General features: G+C 37.7%; 1 pseudogene; it reads right to left on the minus strand.

The window, feature by feature from the left end:
- Nucleotides 1–1,511: 1,511 nt before the first annotated feature.
- On the minus strand, nt 1,512–6,529 carry LOC111821604 (BCL2/adenovirus E1B 19 kDa protein-interacting protein 3-like pseudogene; annotated as a pseudogene).
- Between the last annotated feature and the right edge of the window lie 4,654 nt (nt 6,530–11,183).

An 11,183-nucleotide genomic window follows, 5' to 3' on the forward strand; every position in this document is an offset into this window, starting at 1 on the left:
TTACAGCCTTGGAAACCCAATGGGGTGTTTCTACTTTGTCCTATAGGGTCGCTATGAGTTGGAATGGACTTGGCGGCAACGGGTTTTGGTGGCAAGTATACAGAAATAAAATAGATTTTTGTATATCGATCTTGTATCCTATGACTTTGCTAAATACCTTTTATCAGTTCTGATAGTTCTTTAATTGATTCCTTAAGACTTACTGCATATAAGATGATGTTGTCAGTGACTGAAGACACTTTACTGCTTCCACTCCAATCTATATTACTTTAATTATTTTTCCTTGCCTTACTGCGCTGGCCAGAAGCATCGGGAAGGTGGTCATCCTTGGCTTTTTGTCAACCATCAGGTGAAAGCATTCAGTCGTCCACCATGAAGTATGACATTTGCGATAGACTCCTTTTCATTCCTAGTTTATGACAGTTTTTTTCATGAATGGGTGCTGGATGTTTATCAATGCTTGTTCTGTGTCTGTTGATATGATCATGTGGTTTTTGACCTTTATTCTGTTAACATGGTATATTGTATTAATTGATTTTTGGGTGTTAAGCCAACCCTGCTTTCCTGGGGCAAACCTCACTTGGTTGTGGTGTAAAATCCTTTTTCTATGTTGCTGGATTTGGTTTGTTAATATTTTATTTTTTTAAATTGAGATATAATTCACATAACATAAAATTCATCCCTTCCAAGTGACAATTCAGTGGTTTGTAGTATTTTCATAAGCGTGTGCAACCATCACTTCTAATTCCAGAACATTTCCATCACTCCAAAAGAACCCCCCCCGCCCATTTCATATAAATGGAATCCTGTAATATGTGGTTTGGCGAGTGGCCTATTTCCCCTGGCACATTGTTTTCAAGGCTCATTAATGCTGTAGCATCTGTCAGTACTTCATTCCTTTTCACTGCTGAATAATATTCCATTGTGTGGATATACATTTGGTTTGCCAGGTGATCAACACTTTGGTTGTTTACATGTTTTGACCATTATGAATAATGTTGTTACGAACATTTGTGTAAGGTTTTCGTGCGGACGTTTCCAATTCTCTTGGATATATACCTAGGAGTGGAATTGCTGGGTCATGTGGTAACTCTATGCTAAACTTTTTGAGGAACTGCTGAACAGTTTTTCAAAGTGGCTGCACCCGTTTACATACCCATCAGCAATGTATGAGTGTTCCAGTTTCTCCACATTCTTGACAACACCTATTGCTGTCTTTTTCATTAATGCCCTCTAGTGGGTGTGTGGTGACATCTCATTGTGGCTTTGATTTGCATTTCCCGAATGATGTTGAAAGGAGTCAACAATGGTGGCCCAATGGTTAAGTGCTTATTTGAAAGGTCAGAGGTTTGAACCCACCAATCGCTCTGCAGGAGAAAAGACCTGGTGATCTGCTCCCGTAAAGATTACAGCTTAGGAAACTCTAGGGGGCAGTTCTACTCTGTCACATGGGGTCACTGTGAATTTGAATCAACTCGACAGCACCTAACAACAATAACAATGATGCTGAGTTTACTTTATCTTCTTTGGAGAAATGTCTTTGTTCATTTTTGAAAGTGAGTTGTCTTTTTGTTGTTGAGTTGGAAAGGTTCTTTATGTACTCCTGATAATAGACGCTTATCACATTCATGATTTGAAAATATTTTCTCACTCTGTAGGTTCTTTTCACTTACTTTCTTTATTTTTATACTGACAGAAAAAGTTTAGTGAGAGCTTTAATGGCACAAAATGTTTAGAGCTACAAGTTATACATGTATTGTAAACTGTATATAATGGTACAAAGTGCTAACTAGATGAAGAATGCATGATCACTTTGGCTCAGTTATTCCCAATAATTTCAACATCTGGTTCACTTAAAAAATCAACTCACCGGCTGAATTCCCGATTTTCATTTTCTATAATGGTAAATATTTTTGCTGCAATCAAGGTAACGTGTTACATTTTTTAATGTGCAAGTCTGTACACGTTTGCTCATGAATCTACTGACGAATAGTTAAGTCAGTTTTCATCAAACATGAGAAAAATCCAGCCTGCCTTTTCATCTCCAGTTGTAAACAGGTGTAAAGCTTTTAAAACATTAACCTTAAAATTTCAACAGTTAATTGTGGAATTCTCCTTTCCAGTAATACAGTCTGTTTCTGTTCAGTGTAAATCTGGGTAGGGGTCATAAACATTCATTCCATATATTAGGGCTATCAATAAATACTGCATTATTTCATCTTATGATAAGTGCTACTGTGATTTTGTATTCATTTTTAAGGAAGATTCCATAATTTCACAGATACTTTAAGAAAAACAGTAGAATTAAATTTATTTTTAATATTGAAAAAAATAATATACCCCAATTTCTAATCATAGCACCAATAGGATCACTACAGAATTTGTAAAGAAGGCAATGTGGTGACTGTAAAAAGTTGCTTCTACTTTAAGTATAATTCTTTTCTCTCCCATGATGCCAATGGTAGTACAAAGTAAGGTGTATCTATTTAGTTCTCTTAACTTTTCAGTTTTATTCAGGCTTTTCAAAACCAGAGGACATCAAATTTACTTTCTTCCAAAAGAGATTCGAATGTGGACACTTGAAATAAACAGGTTACAGAAGGCAAATCGAGTGACCGGGTTTAAGATTAATATAGAAATAAGGTAAAATAAAAAGATGTCCCAAATTATTCAGACATCAAATGCAAGAAAAAAAGAAAAATAATTCAGAAAATGATTTTGGATATATCATCTTTCTTAAAGATAAGCAGCTATATTTTTGAAAATATTGGGAATTAATTTTGTATTATTTTCTACTATAACATCAATTTGCAAAACTTGAGGTGAGAAAGTAGAGTTTCTGAAAACTGGCAAACCTGGTTGTCGCAGTGTTTTTATTCAAGTTAACCTGATGTGCTTGATTTAATGAACAGATTGCTAGTTGTAAAATATTCAACAGTAATGTCTATATCATAAACAGTAATTATTTAAATATAAAACATATAGTAGTGAGTAGTATCCTTCAAAGCCAGCCTATAAGTGTTCTGAAATCCAATAAAATCTACTGATGAATTTGTATCAGTAACTGATAATCCTGATGCTTTCTAACAATTTGGTCCTAAAGCTTCACATTTTAGAAAAAACAAAAAAGTGTGTCATTGACGGAAGAAGTTGCTGAGAGTTCTGGAATTTCAGGAGTTTAACATAACTGAAAAGATAGCCACGTGAGAAAATCCCCAGTGCCCGCAGAGTCACAGGAATCACCTTGGGAAGGCTGTACAGTAAACAGTACTAAGAGATCAGAAGCAAACAAATGGCATCTTTTCAGAATTCTGTCAACTGCTCCCATGACCCGCGTCTGTTTCTCGAAGTTGCCCACGTGCTCGGAGTAACTCTGAGATTATCATCTTCCGAGTTTAAAGGCTTTCTTCAGAGCGTACGTGATGCTTCCTAAAACAAGAAGCCTCTATTTACACCCCTAATTGGAACTCATTCCAAAGCCTCTTAGAGAGAGAGAGAAAAAGAAACAAAAAAAGTAAAGGAAGTTATGAAAAATTCGCATGCAGCTAAAAAACATAAAAATACCAAACATACACAAAAATCCCAAAGCAATTTCATATATTTCTAAGCCTGAGATGTTCCTTATCAGAAACAAAGATTCGACATGATAGACAAGACATCACAATATACTAGTATTAAAATCTGCTGATGTGTTTTAGTTCTTATTCAAGTATTTCGTATCTATTATTTGTATAGCCTGCCTCCTACAAATTAAAAGGCTCTATTAGGAGGCTCTGACAAAAGGTGGCTCCAAAGCCGGTTTAAAATAATTTTTCTTATTGCCCAGGTTTTTTTTTAACTTGTGTCTTGTTTTTTTGTTGTTGTTTTTATTTTCTTTTTTAATAACTATAAATTCAAGTTTAGGGAAGTTTGCCTTTATCTTGAAAAAAAAAAAACAAAGCTTTATTACCATTTGCTAACCTGATCTCATTGAGCAGAGGGACGTACTTATCTTGCAGAGGCAAAGTTTACACCGTCAACGATGCAGGTCTAAGTCTGGTGGTGACTAAAAGGAGACAACAGGATTGTTGACAAGATTAGAATCTGCTGGTGGCATTTGCAGAAAAGCAGCCCTTGCAAATTTCTAAACAACAGTAAACTCTGTTAGGAAATTCTAAAGCGTCTTACAGGCCAAAAAGGGAACGAGGTTAGTAAAATGCCTCAACAGTTTGAATAAAATACTGGATTTTGAGTTACTGCAACTTGGATATGTAAAAATAGGGTGGTAGGTTGGGTCATCCTTACCGTGGTCTCAAGTTCAAATAAACTAATGTGACAATAGCACCAATTCACAGGTCACACGCATTTCCAGGGGCTTTTCTTTCCCTCAATAGGTGCTGGCAGAAGATGTGTTCAGTCGTCTTCCAGTATAGATGCCCAGCCGCAGAGCCAGAACATGAGAAATGAAGAGAGATGGAATGAACACCTTAGGAAATTCTGTGGAGAAAATACCCTTTCTTCATGGCTCCACTTTTTCTCATGCTTAAAGAAACAGAACGTTCAGGGTGCCTGAAGGGGAACTCCTTAGGTGGAGTGTTCTCAGGTCTACCGGACCAGTCAGATACCCACTCTACACTTTTCTTCCAAGTCTCAGCTTCTTTCTCTCCTTCTGTAGCCTCTTCTGACTGCGAGCTCTGGTCCCTGCGGGTATGCATTTCTACATCAAACATAACCTGTCACAATGACAACTGCCCCGTGAACTACTCTGTCCTGATTCATGCTGTGCATTGACAACAATCTTCTCCATGTCTCCACTGTGGATACAGGACGAAGAAGGTACATGTTCCAGTCCCCCGTTTCTCCCATTGCCATCATCATTGCCATTGCTGCTGTTCATTGACAGCTGCACCCGGGAACGGTTCAGGCCGGCTGAAGGTGGCAAAGGCTGTTTGCCTTCCTCGCGGTTGTTGTGCAGGGTGGCGGCTGCTCTACTAAATTAGAAGACATTGTCGGCTGGCTGGAGGAGCTGCGGCCACAGCAGGCCCGTCGCTGGCTCTCTTGCAGCAACACCTCTTTTCACCTTCTTGGTAGTGTCCTTTGATGCACAAGCTTTGAGTTTTGACAACATCCAATTTATCTTTTTTCTTTTGTTGCTTGTGCTTTTGGTGTCATATCTAAGAATCCATTGCCAAATCTAGGCCGTGATGATTTATCCTTACGTTTTCCTCTGGAAGTTTTATAGTTTTAGGTCTTACATTTAGGCCTTCGGTCTATTTTTAGTTAATTTATGTATACGGTCTGAGGTAGGGGTCCGAATTCATTCTTTTGCATGTGGATATCCAATTGTCCCATTACCATTTGTTGAAAAGAACTATTCTTTCCCCACTGAATTGCCTTGGTACACTTGCTGAAAATCAGTTGCCCATAAATGTATGGGTTTATTTCTGGACTTTCAATTCTATTTCACTGATCTATATGCCTATCCTTATGCCAATACCACAGGTTCTGATTAGCTTCGTAGGAAGTTTTGAAATCGCAAAGTATGAATCCTCCAACTTTGTCCTTCTTTTTCAAGATTGTTTTGGCTATTTTGGGTCTCTTGCATTTCCATGTGAATTTTAGGATCAGCTTGTCAACTTGTATAAAAAGCTGGCTGGGATTTTGACAGGGATTGTGTTGAATCTTTAGAACGATCTGGGGAATAGTTATATAAATTTTACCCATTTCATGAGTCCGTGTTATGTTCTTGATTCCTAGCGTCACTGTCTTCATTTAAATTCTTGTCAGGTGCCTAGATGCCTCAGGACCTACCTACCTGTTCTCTCTGCCTTTAGCCTGACTCTCCTCCAACCATTTGTTCTCACTATTGTCAGGACGATAAAGGCTTACATCATGTGATTCCCACAGCTGTCAGAATTCATTCTTACCTTCATTCAAAGACATATTCTAATTAATGTTTTATCCTTGGAATACAGTAGTGAACAAAACAGACAAAATTAGTTATTTGTATGGAGTTTGTGTTCCAGTGAGGAGAGATGTAATAAAATAAAATGTATGATATATAGTAAGAATTGCTAGAAGATAAAAAATAAAGCAGGGAAGGCGGAAGGGTGATTGTAAAATTTTACACGGGGCAATCAAGGAGGGTCTGAGATGACATCTGAATAAATACCTTAAGAAATTAGGTAGTAAGCCAAGCATGTATCTGAGAAAAGTTTTGCAGGCAGAGCAAATAGCAACCATACAGGCTCGGGGTTGGCAGCTTGCCTGGCATGTCTGAGGAACACCAAGGAGACTAGTGTGCTACAGAGAGGGGTAAGAGGAGATGAGATCCGAGAAAACAGGGAGCAAAGTGTGTACGGCCTCGTAAGCCATTTTTAACACTCTGGCTTTTACTCAGACTGAAGTGTACAGTCATCAGAGGGTTTTGAGCAGATGGGTAACAGGACCTTAAAAACAAAACAAAACAAAACCTGCTGCCATCAAGTCGATTCTGACTCACAGCAACCCTATAAGACAAACTAGAACCATCCCATAGGGTTTCCCGAGAGCGGCTGGTGGATTCAAACTGCCGACATTTTGGTTAGCTGCTGAGCTCTTAACCACTGTCCACCAGAACTCCAACATGTCCTAACTTTGTTTTAACAAAATTGCTTTAGCTGATGTGTTGAGAAGAGATGTGTTGTGCAGGGGGGTGACGGTAAGGTAGAAGCAGGCCTGTTGTGATAGGCAGCGTCTAAAACGCCCCTCCAACAATCCCTGCCACCTAGGATTTACATTGTTGGTAACCCCTTCCCCTTGAGTGGGAGTAAGACCTAGTGACTTGCTTCCAATGAACACAATCCCTCAAAAGTATGGGATATCCCTTCTGAGCTCGCTGGGAAGAGATGGTAGCTTCCATCTTGGTTGTCCTTTCTTGCTCTTATTTGCTCACTTTGTTGGAAAGGGACTGCCTTGTGCAGAGGCCCATGCCTTGTAGAGAGGCCCACATTGCAAGGAACTCAGGGCAGCCTCTAGCCCACAGCCAGTGAGGAACTGAGGCCTTCAGTCCAACAACCCAGGAGGAAGTAAGACCTGCCAACAACCACGTTAGTGAGCTTAGAAGCAGATCCTCCCTCAGTTGAGCCTTCGGATGAGACCGCACCTCTGACCAACACCTTGACTAGAACCTGGTGAGAGACTCTTACGAAAGCACCGAATTATCTGCACTCAGATTCCCAATCCACAGAAACTTGCCGGGTAATGTTACTTTATTTGAGATACGTGCAACTAATGATTACATGAACAGGGTAGGCTGCCAATTGGAACTCAGAATCTTTATTGTTGTTGAGTTTCTCTGTCACAGCAATATAACCTTATCCTAACTATTTCACATACTGAATATGAAATAATTCTAAAGGAAACAGAAAAAAATAATTGAACTGCATATTCAGATGCTTCTTCTCCAGGTTCATTAACAAATCTGTAACTTGCTTACCACCATATGAGGAAAAAAAGGTTTAACTCATTGGGTGTCAACCTTTAGTGTATTTGAGATTTTTAGTTTACTTCTTTTTCACGTAACCACCTGGTCCTCCTCCTAGAGGGTCTGAATTGGTTCAGTGGGGTCAGGGCTCTGAAAGAGAAGGAACCAGCTACATGAAGGTCCAGGAGAGAAAAACATCCCAGGCAGAAGGAACAGCAGACAAAGGCCCTGAGATGCAGATAAACTGGCAGCTTGGAGAGACAGAGGGGAAGGCAGTGAGGTGGCAGCATAGCGGGGCAAGTTGAGACCAGAGAGGCAGGCAGGGGCCATGGACGCGTGACTTTGTGCACCAGCGTAAGGAGTCTGATTTCATTCTAAATGCAATGGGATACCTATGAAGTTTTAAAGCAAGGGAGTAAAATAATTTGATTTTTGTTTTTAAAAGATCATTCTGGATGCTGTGTAGAGAATGATCCCCAAGAAGTTAGGAGGTTGCTGTCCAGCTTAGAGACGATGCTGGTTTGAACTGGTGTGGTAATGGTAGAAGAAGAAAGGGGAATATTGGAATATTATTTTAAAGGTTGGGGTCAAAGAATTGAATGATGGACTGGATGTCAGAGCAGGGAGGGAAGGAAAAGAAATTTTTAACTTGAACAAAATATTTTGCTTATAAACACGTAAATGTAAAATATATGATAATGGTACAAAAGACTGGAAGAGGGGTAAATGGAATTTATACTGCTATAAGATTCTTACATTATAGATGAAGTGGTGTAATAATCAATTAAAAAAATAAAAAACCAAACCCACTGCCATCGAGTCGATACCAACTCATAGCGACCCTACAGGACAGAGTAGAACTGTCCCACAGAGTTTCCAAGGAGTGCCTGGTGATTCGAATGGCCAACCTTTTGGTTATCGGCCGTAGCCCTTAACCACTACACCACCAGGGTTTCCAATCAATCAAGACAGTCTGGTTTAAATTAAGGATGATGTACGGTAGATCCTAGAGTAACCACTAAAAGCAGAGGTTTAGCTAAAAAGCCAAAAAAGGAGAGAAAATGGAATGGTAAAAAATACTCAACAAATCCAAAGAGATAACAATGGAGCAAACAGAAAATATGGAGCAAAATACGAGGTTTAAACCCAAATATTTCAATCACTGCACTGAACATAACTGGGCTAACCACTCCAATTCAGATTGTCAGATTGGATAAAAAGGAAGCCCAATGCTGTTACAGGCCACACTTTAAAGACGCAGTTAGGATAAAAGTAAAAGGATACAAAAGTGGATGCAAATACTGAGTATAAGAAAACCAGAGTAACTGTATTAATATCAGATAAAGTAAAAAAGAGGGACTTTTCAACTTAATAAAGAGCCAATTCATCAAGAAGACATAACAACCCATAACCCTCACCTAATAAAGAGCTTCAAAATGTATGAAGCAAAAATGACAGAGAGAAATAGCTCAGTCCACAATGATAGTTGGAGATTTTACTACTTAATATTCAGTAATTAATGGAATTGATCAAGAAAAAATAAAACCGAACAAAATAAACAAAAACCCAAAACAAACCAGTTAGGCTATGGCGCACAACACCAGTCAACTTAATCTAATTGATGTTGATGTAACATTACACTCAGCAACTACAGAACACATGTTCTTTTCAATGCTGTTACGAGTCATACTTAAATGTGCCTTGGAACATTTGGAAAGAGTCACATTTAACTGGGAACATGCACCAAGATAGATTAAATTCTGGGTCCTCATATATTCCAAACGACTGAAATCATACAGAGTATGTTCTCTGACTACAAGAGAATTAGAAATCAGTTTATATATATATATATATCCCCCAAATATTTAGAAATCAGTCAGAACACCTTTAACTCATGGATCAAAGAAGAAATCACAAAGGAAATAAGAAAATATTCTGGCTTGAATAACAGTAAAAATAAAATATACCCAAATTTGTGGATGTATCTAAAGAAGTACATAAAGGGAAATGTACAGCTTTAAATGCTTTTAATAAAAAGAAGAAAGGTTAAAATCAATTATCTAAGCTTCTAAAACACCATAAAAGAAGGAATTAAAAAAAAAGAGTAGAAGCAGTAAAATAGAAAAACAATAGAGAAAATTAACAAAAGCATCAAAAATTGGTTCTTTAAAAGATTACTAAAATTTATTAAATTCCTAGCAAGACTGGTCAAGAAAAAAGGCAAGGATAAAGTTATCAGTATAAAAAATGAAAGCAGGAGAATCATTACAGATCCCATAGTTATTATAAGGACATTAAGAGGATATTCTGAATGACTTTATGTCAAAAACTTGGCAATTAGATGAAATGGACAAATTCCTTAAAAGACAGAACTTGCTGTATTCCATACTAGAAAATCTGAATAGCCCTGTATCTGTTTCACAAATTGAATTTGTAATAATAAAAACAAAAAACAAAAAAACTTACCCACAAAAACAAAACTTCTAGGCCCAGATGAGTTCAGTGGGGCATCCTTCTAAAAAGAATACCAACCTTACACAAACTCTTCCAGAAATAGGTGACGAAAGAACACTTCTCAGCTTGTTCTATGAGGCCAGCATAACCCTAATACCTAATACCAACACCTGACAAGGGCATTATAAGAAAAGCAAATTACAGGCCTATATCCTTCATGAGCAAAGATAACAAAAGTCCTTAACAAAATATTACCAAACCAAACAGCGAGATACATAAACGGATAACACATCATGTCCAAGTGGGATTCATTTCAGGGATGTTAAATTGGTTTAACATTTGAAAATTAACCAAAGTAATTCACCAGATTAGCAAATTAATGATTATCTCTACAGATGGAGAAAAAGCATTTTTTTAATTCAACACCCATTCGCTGTTCTCACCACTCCTATTTAACTTTGTACAGGAAGTTCTAACCAGTGTGATAAGGCAAGAACAAGAGATAAAAGGCATACAGGTTGGAAAGAAAAAATTAAAACTGTTTTTATTCTCAGATAACATGACTCATCCAAAGGATTCTATAAAAAAGAAAACAAAAACCTACTAGAACAAATGAGTGGACTTACTACGGTCGTAGGTTACAAAATCAAAAGTTTAAAAATTAATTGTATTTCTGTGTTCTAGTATTGAGCAATTAGAAAATGAATTTAGAAACAATTCTATTTACAATAATATCAAAAACATAAAATACTTAGAAATTTAACAAAGGATTTTCCAGATGTCTACACTGAAGACTACAAAACATTGCTGAGAGAAATTAAAGACCTAGATAGATGGTGAGAGAGAACACGGTAATGGATTAGGAGACTCAATGCTGTCAAGGTGTCAGTTCTTTTACAAATTGAGGTATAGATTCAGAGCAATCCAAATCAAAATCACATCAAGATTTTCTTTTAGAAATTGATTAGCTGATTCTAAAATTTATATGAAAACACAACAGACCTAGGACGGCCAAAACAGCCCTTACACAGAACAGAGCTGGAGGACCTGCACTACGTGACTTCAAAACTGACTCTAAATAATCAGTAAGCAAGACAGTGTGCTACTGGTGTAAGGGCAGATGACTAAAACACAGCATAATGTTGTACGTTAAACGTTACAGATAGAAGTTACCCCAAATATAGTCCAACCCTCAAATCCCTTTTTAATATAGAAGATGCCTAGATACACTGATTTTTTTCCCAGAATCATGCTCGTATTCCGTTTCAGAAATACAGACACGTTA

Source organism: Trichechus manatus, unplaced genomic scaffold, assembly GCF_000243295.1.
Source record: "Trichechus manatus latirostris isolate Lorelei unplaced genomic scaffold, TriManLat1.0 scaffold00092, whole genome shotgun sequence".
Taxonomy (NCBI): Eukaryota; Metazoa; Chordata; class Mammalia; order Sirenia; family Trichechidae; genus Trichechus; species Trichechus manatus.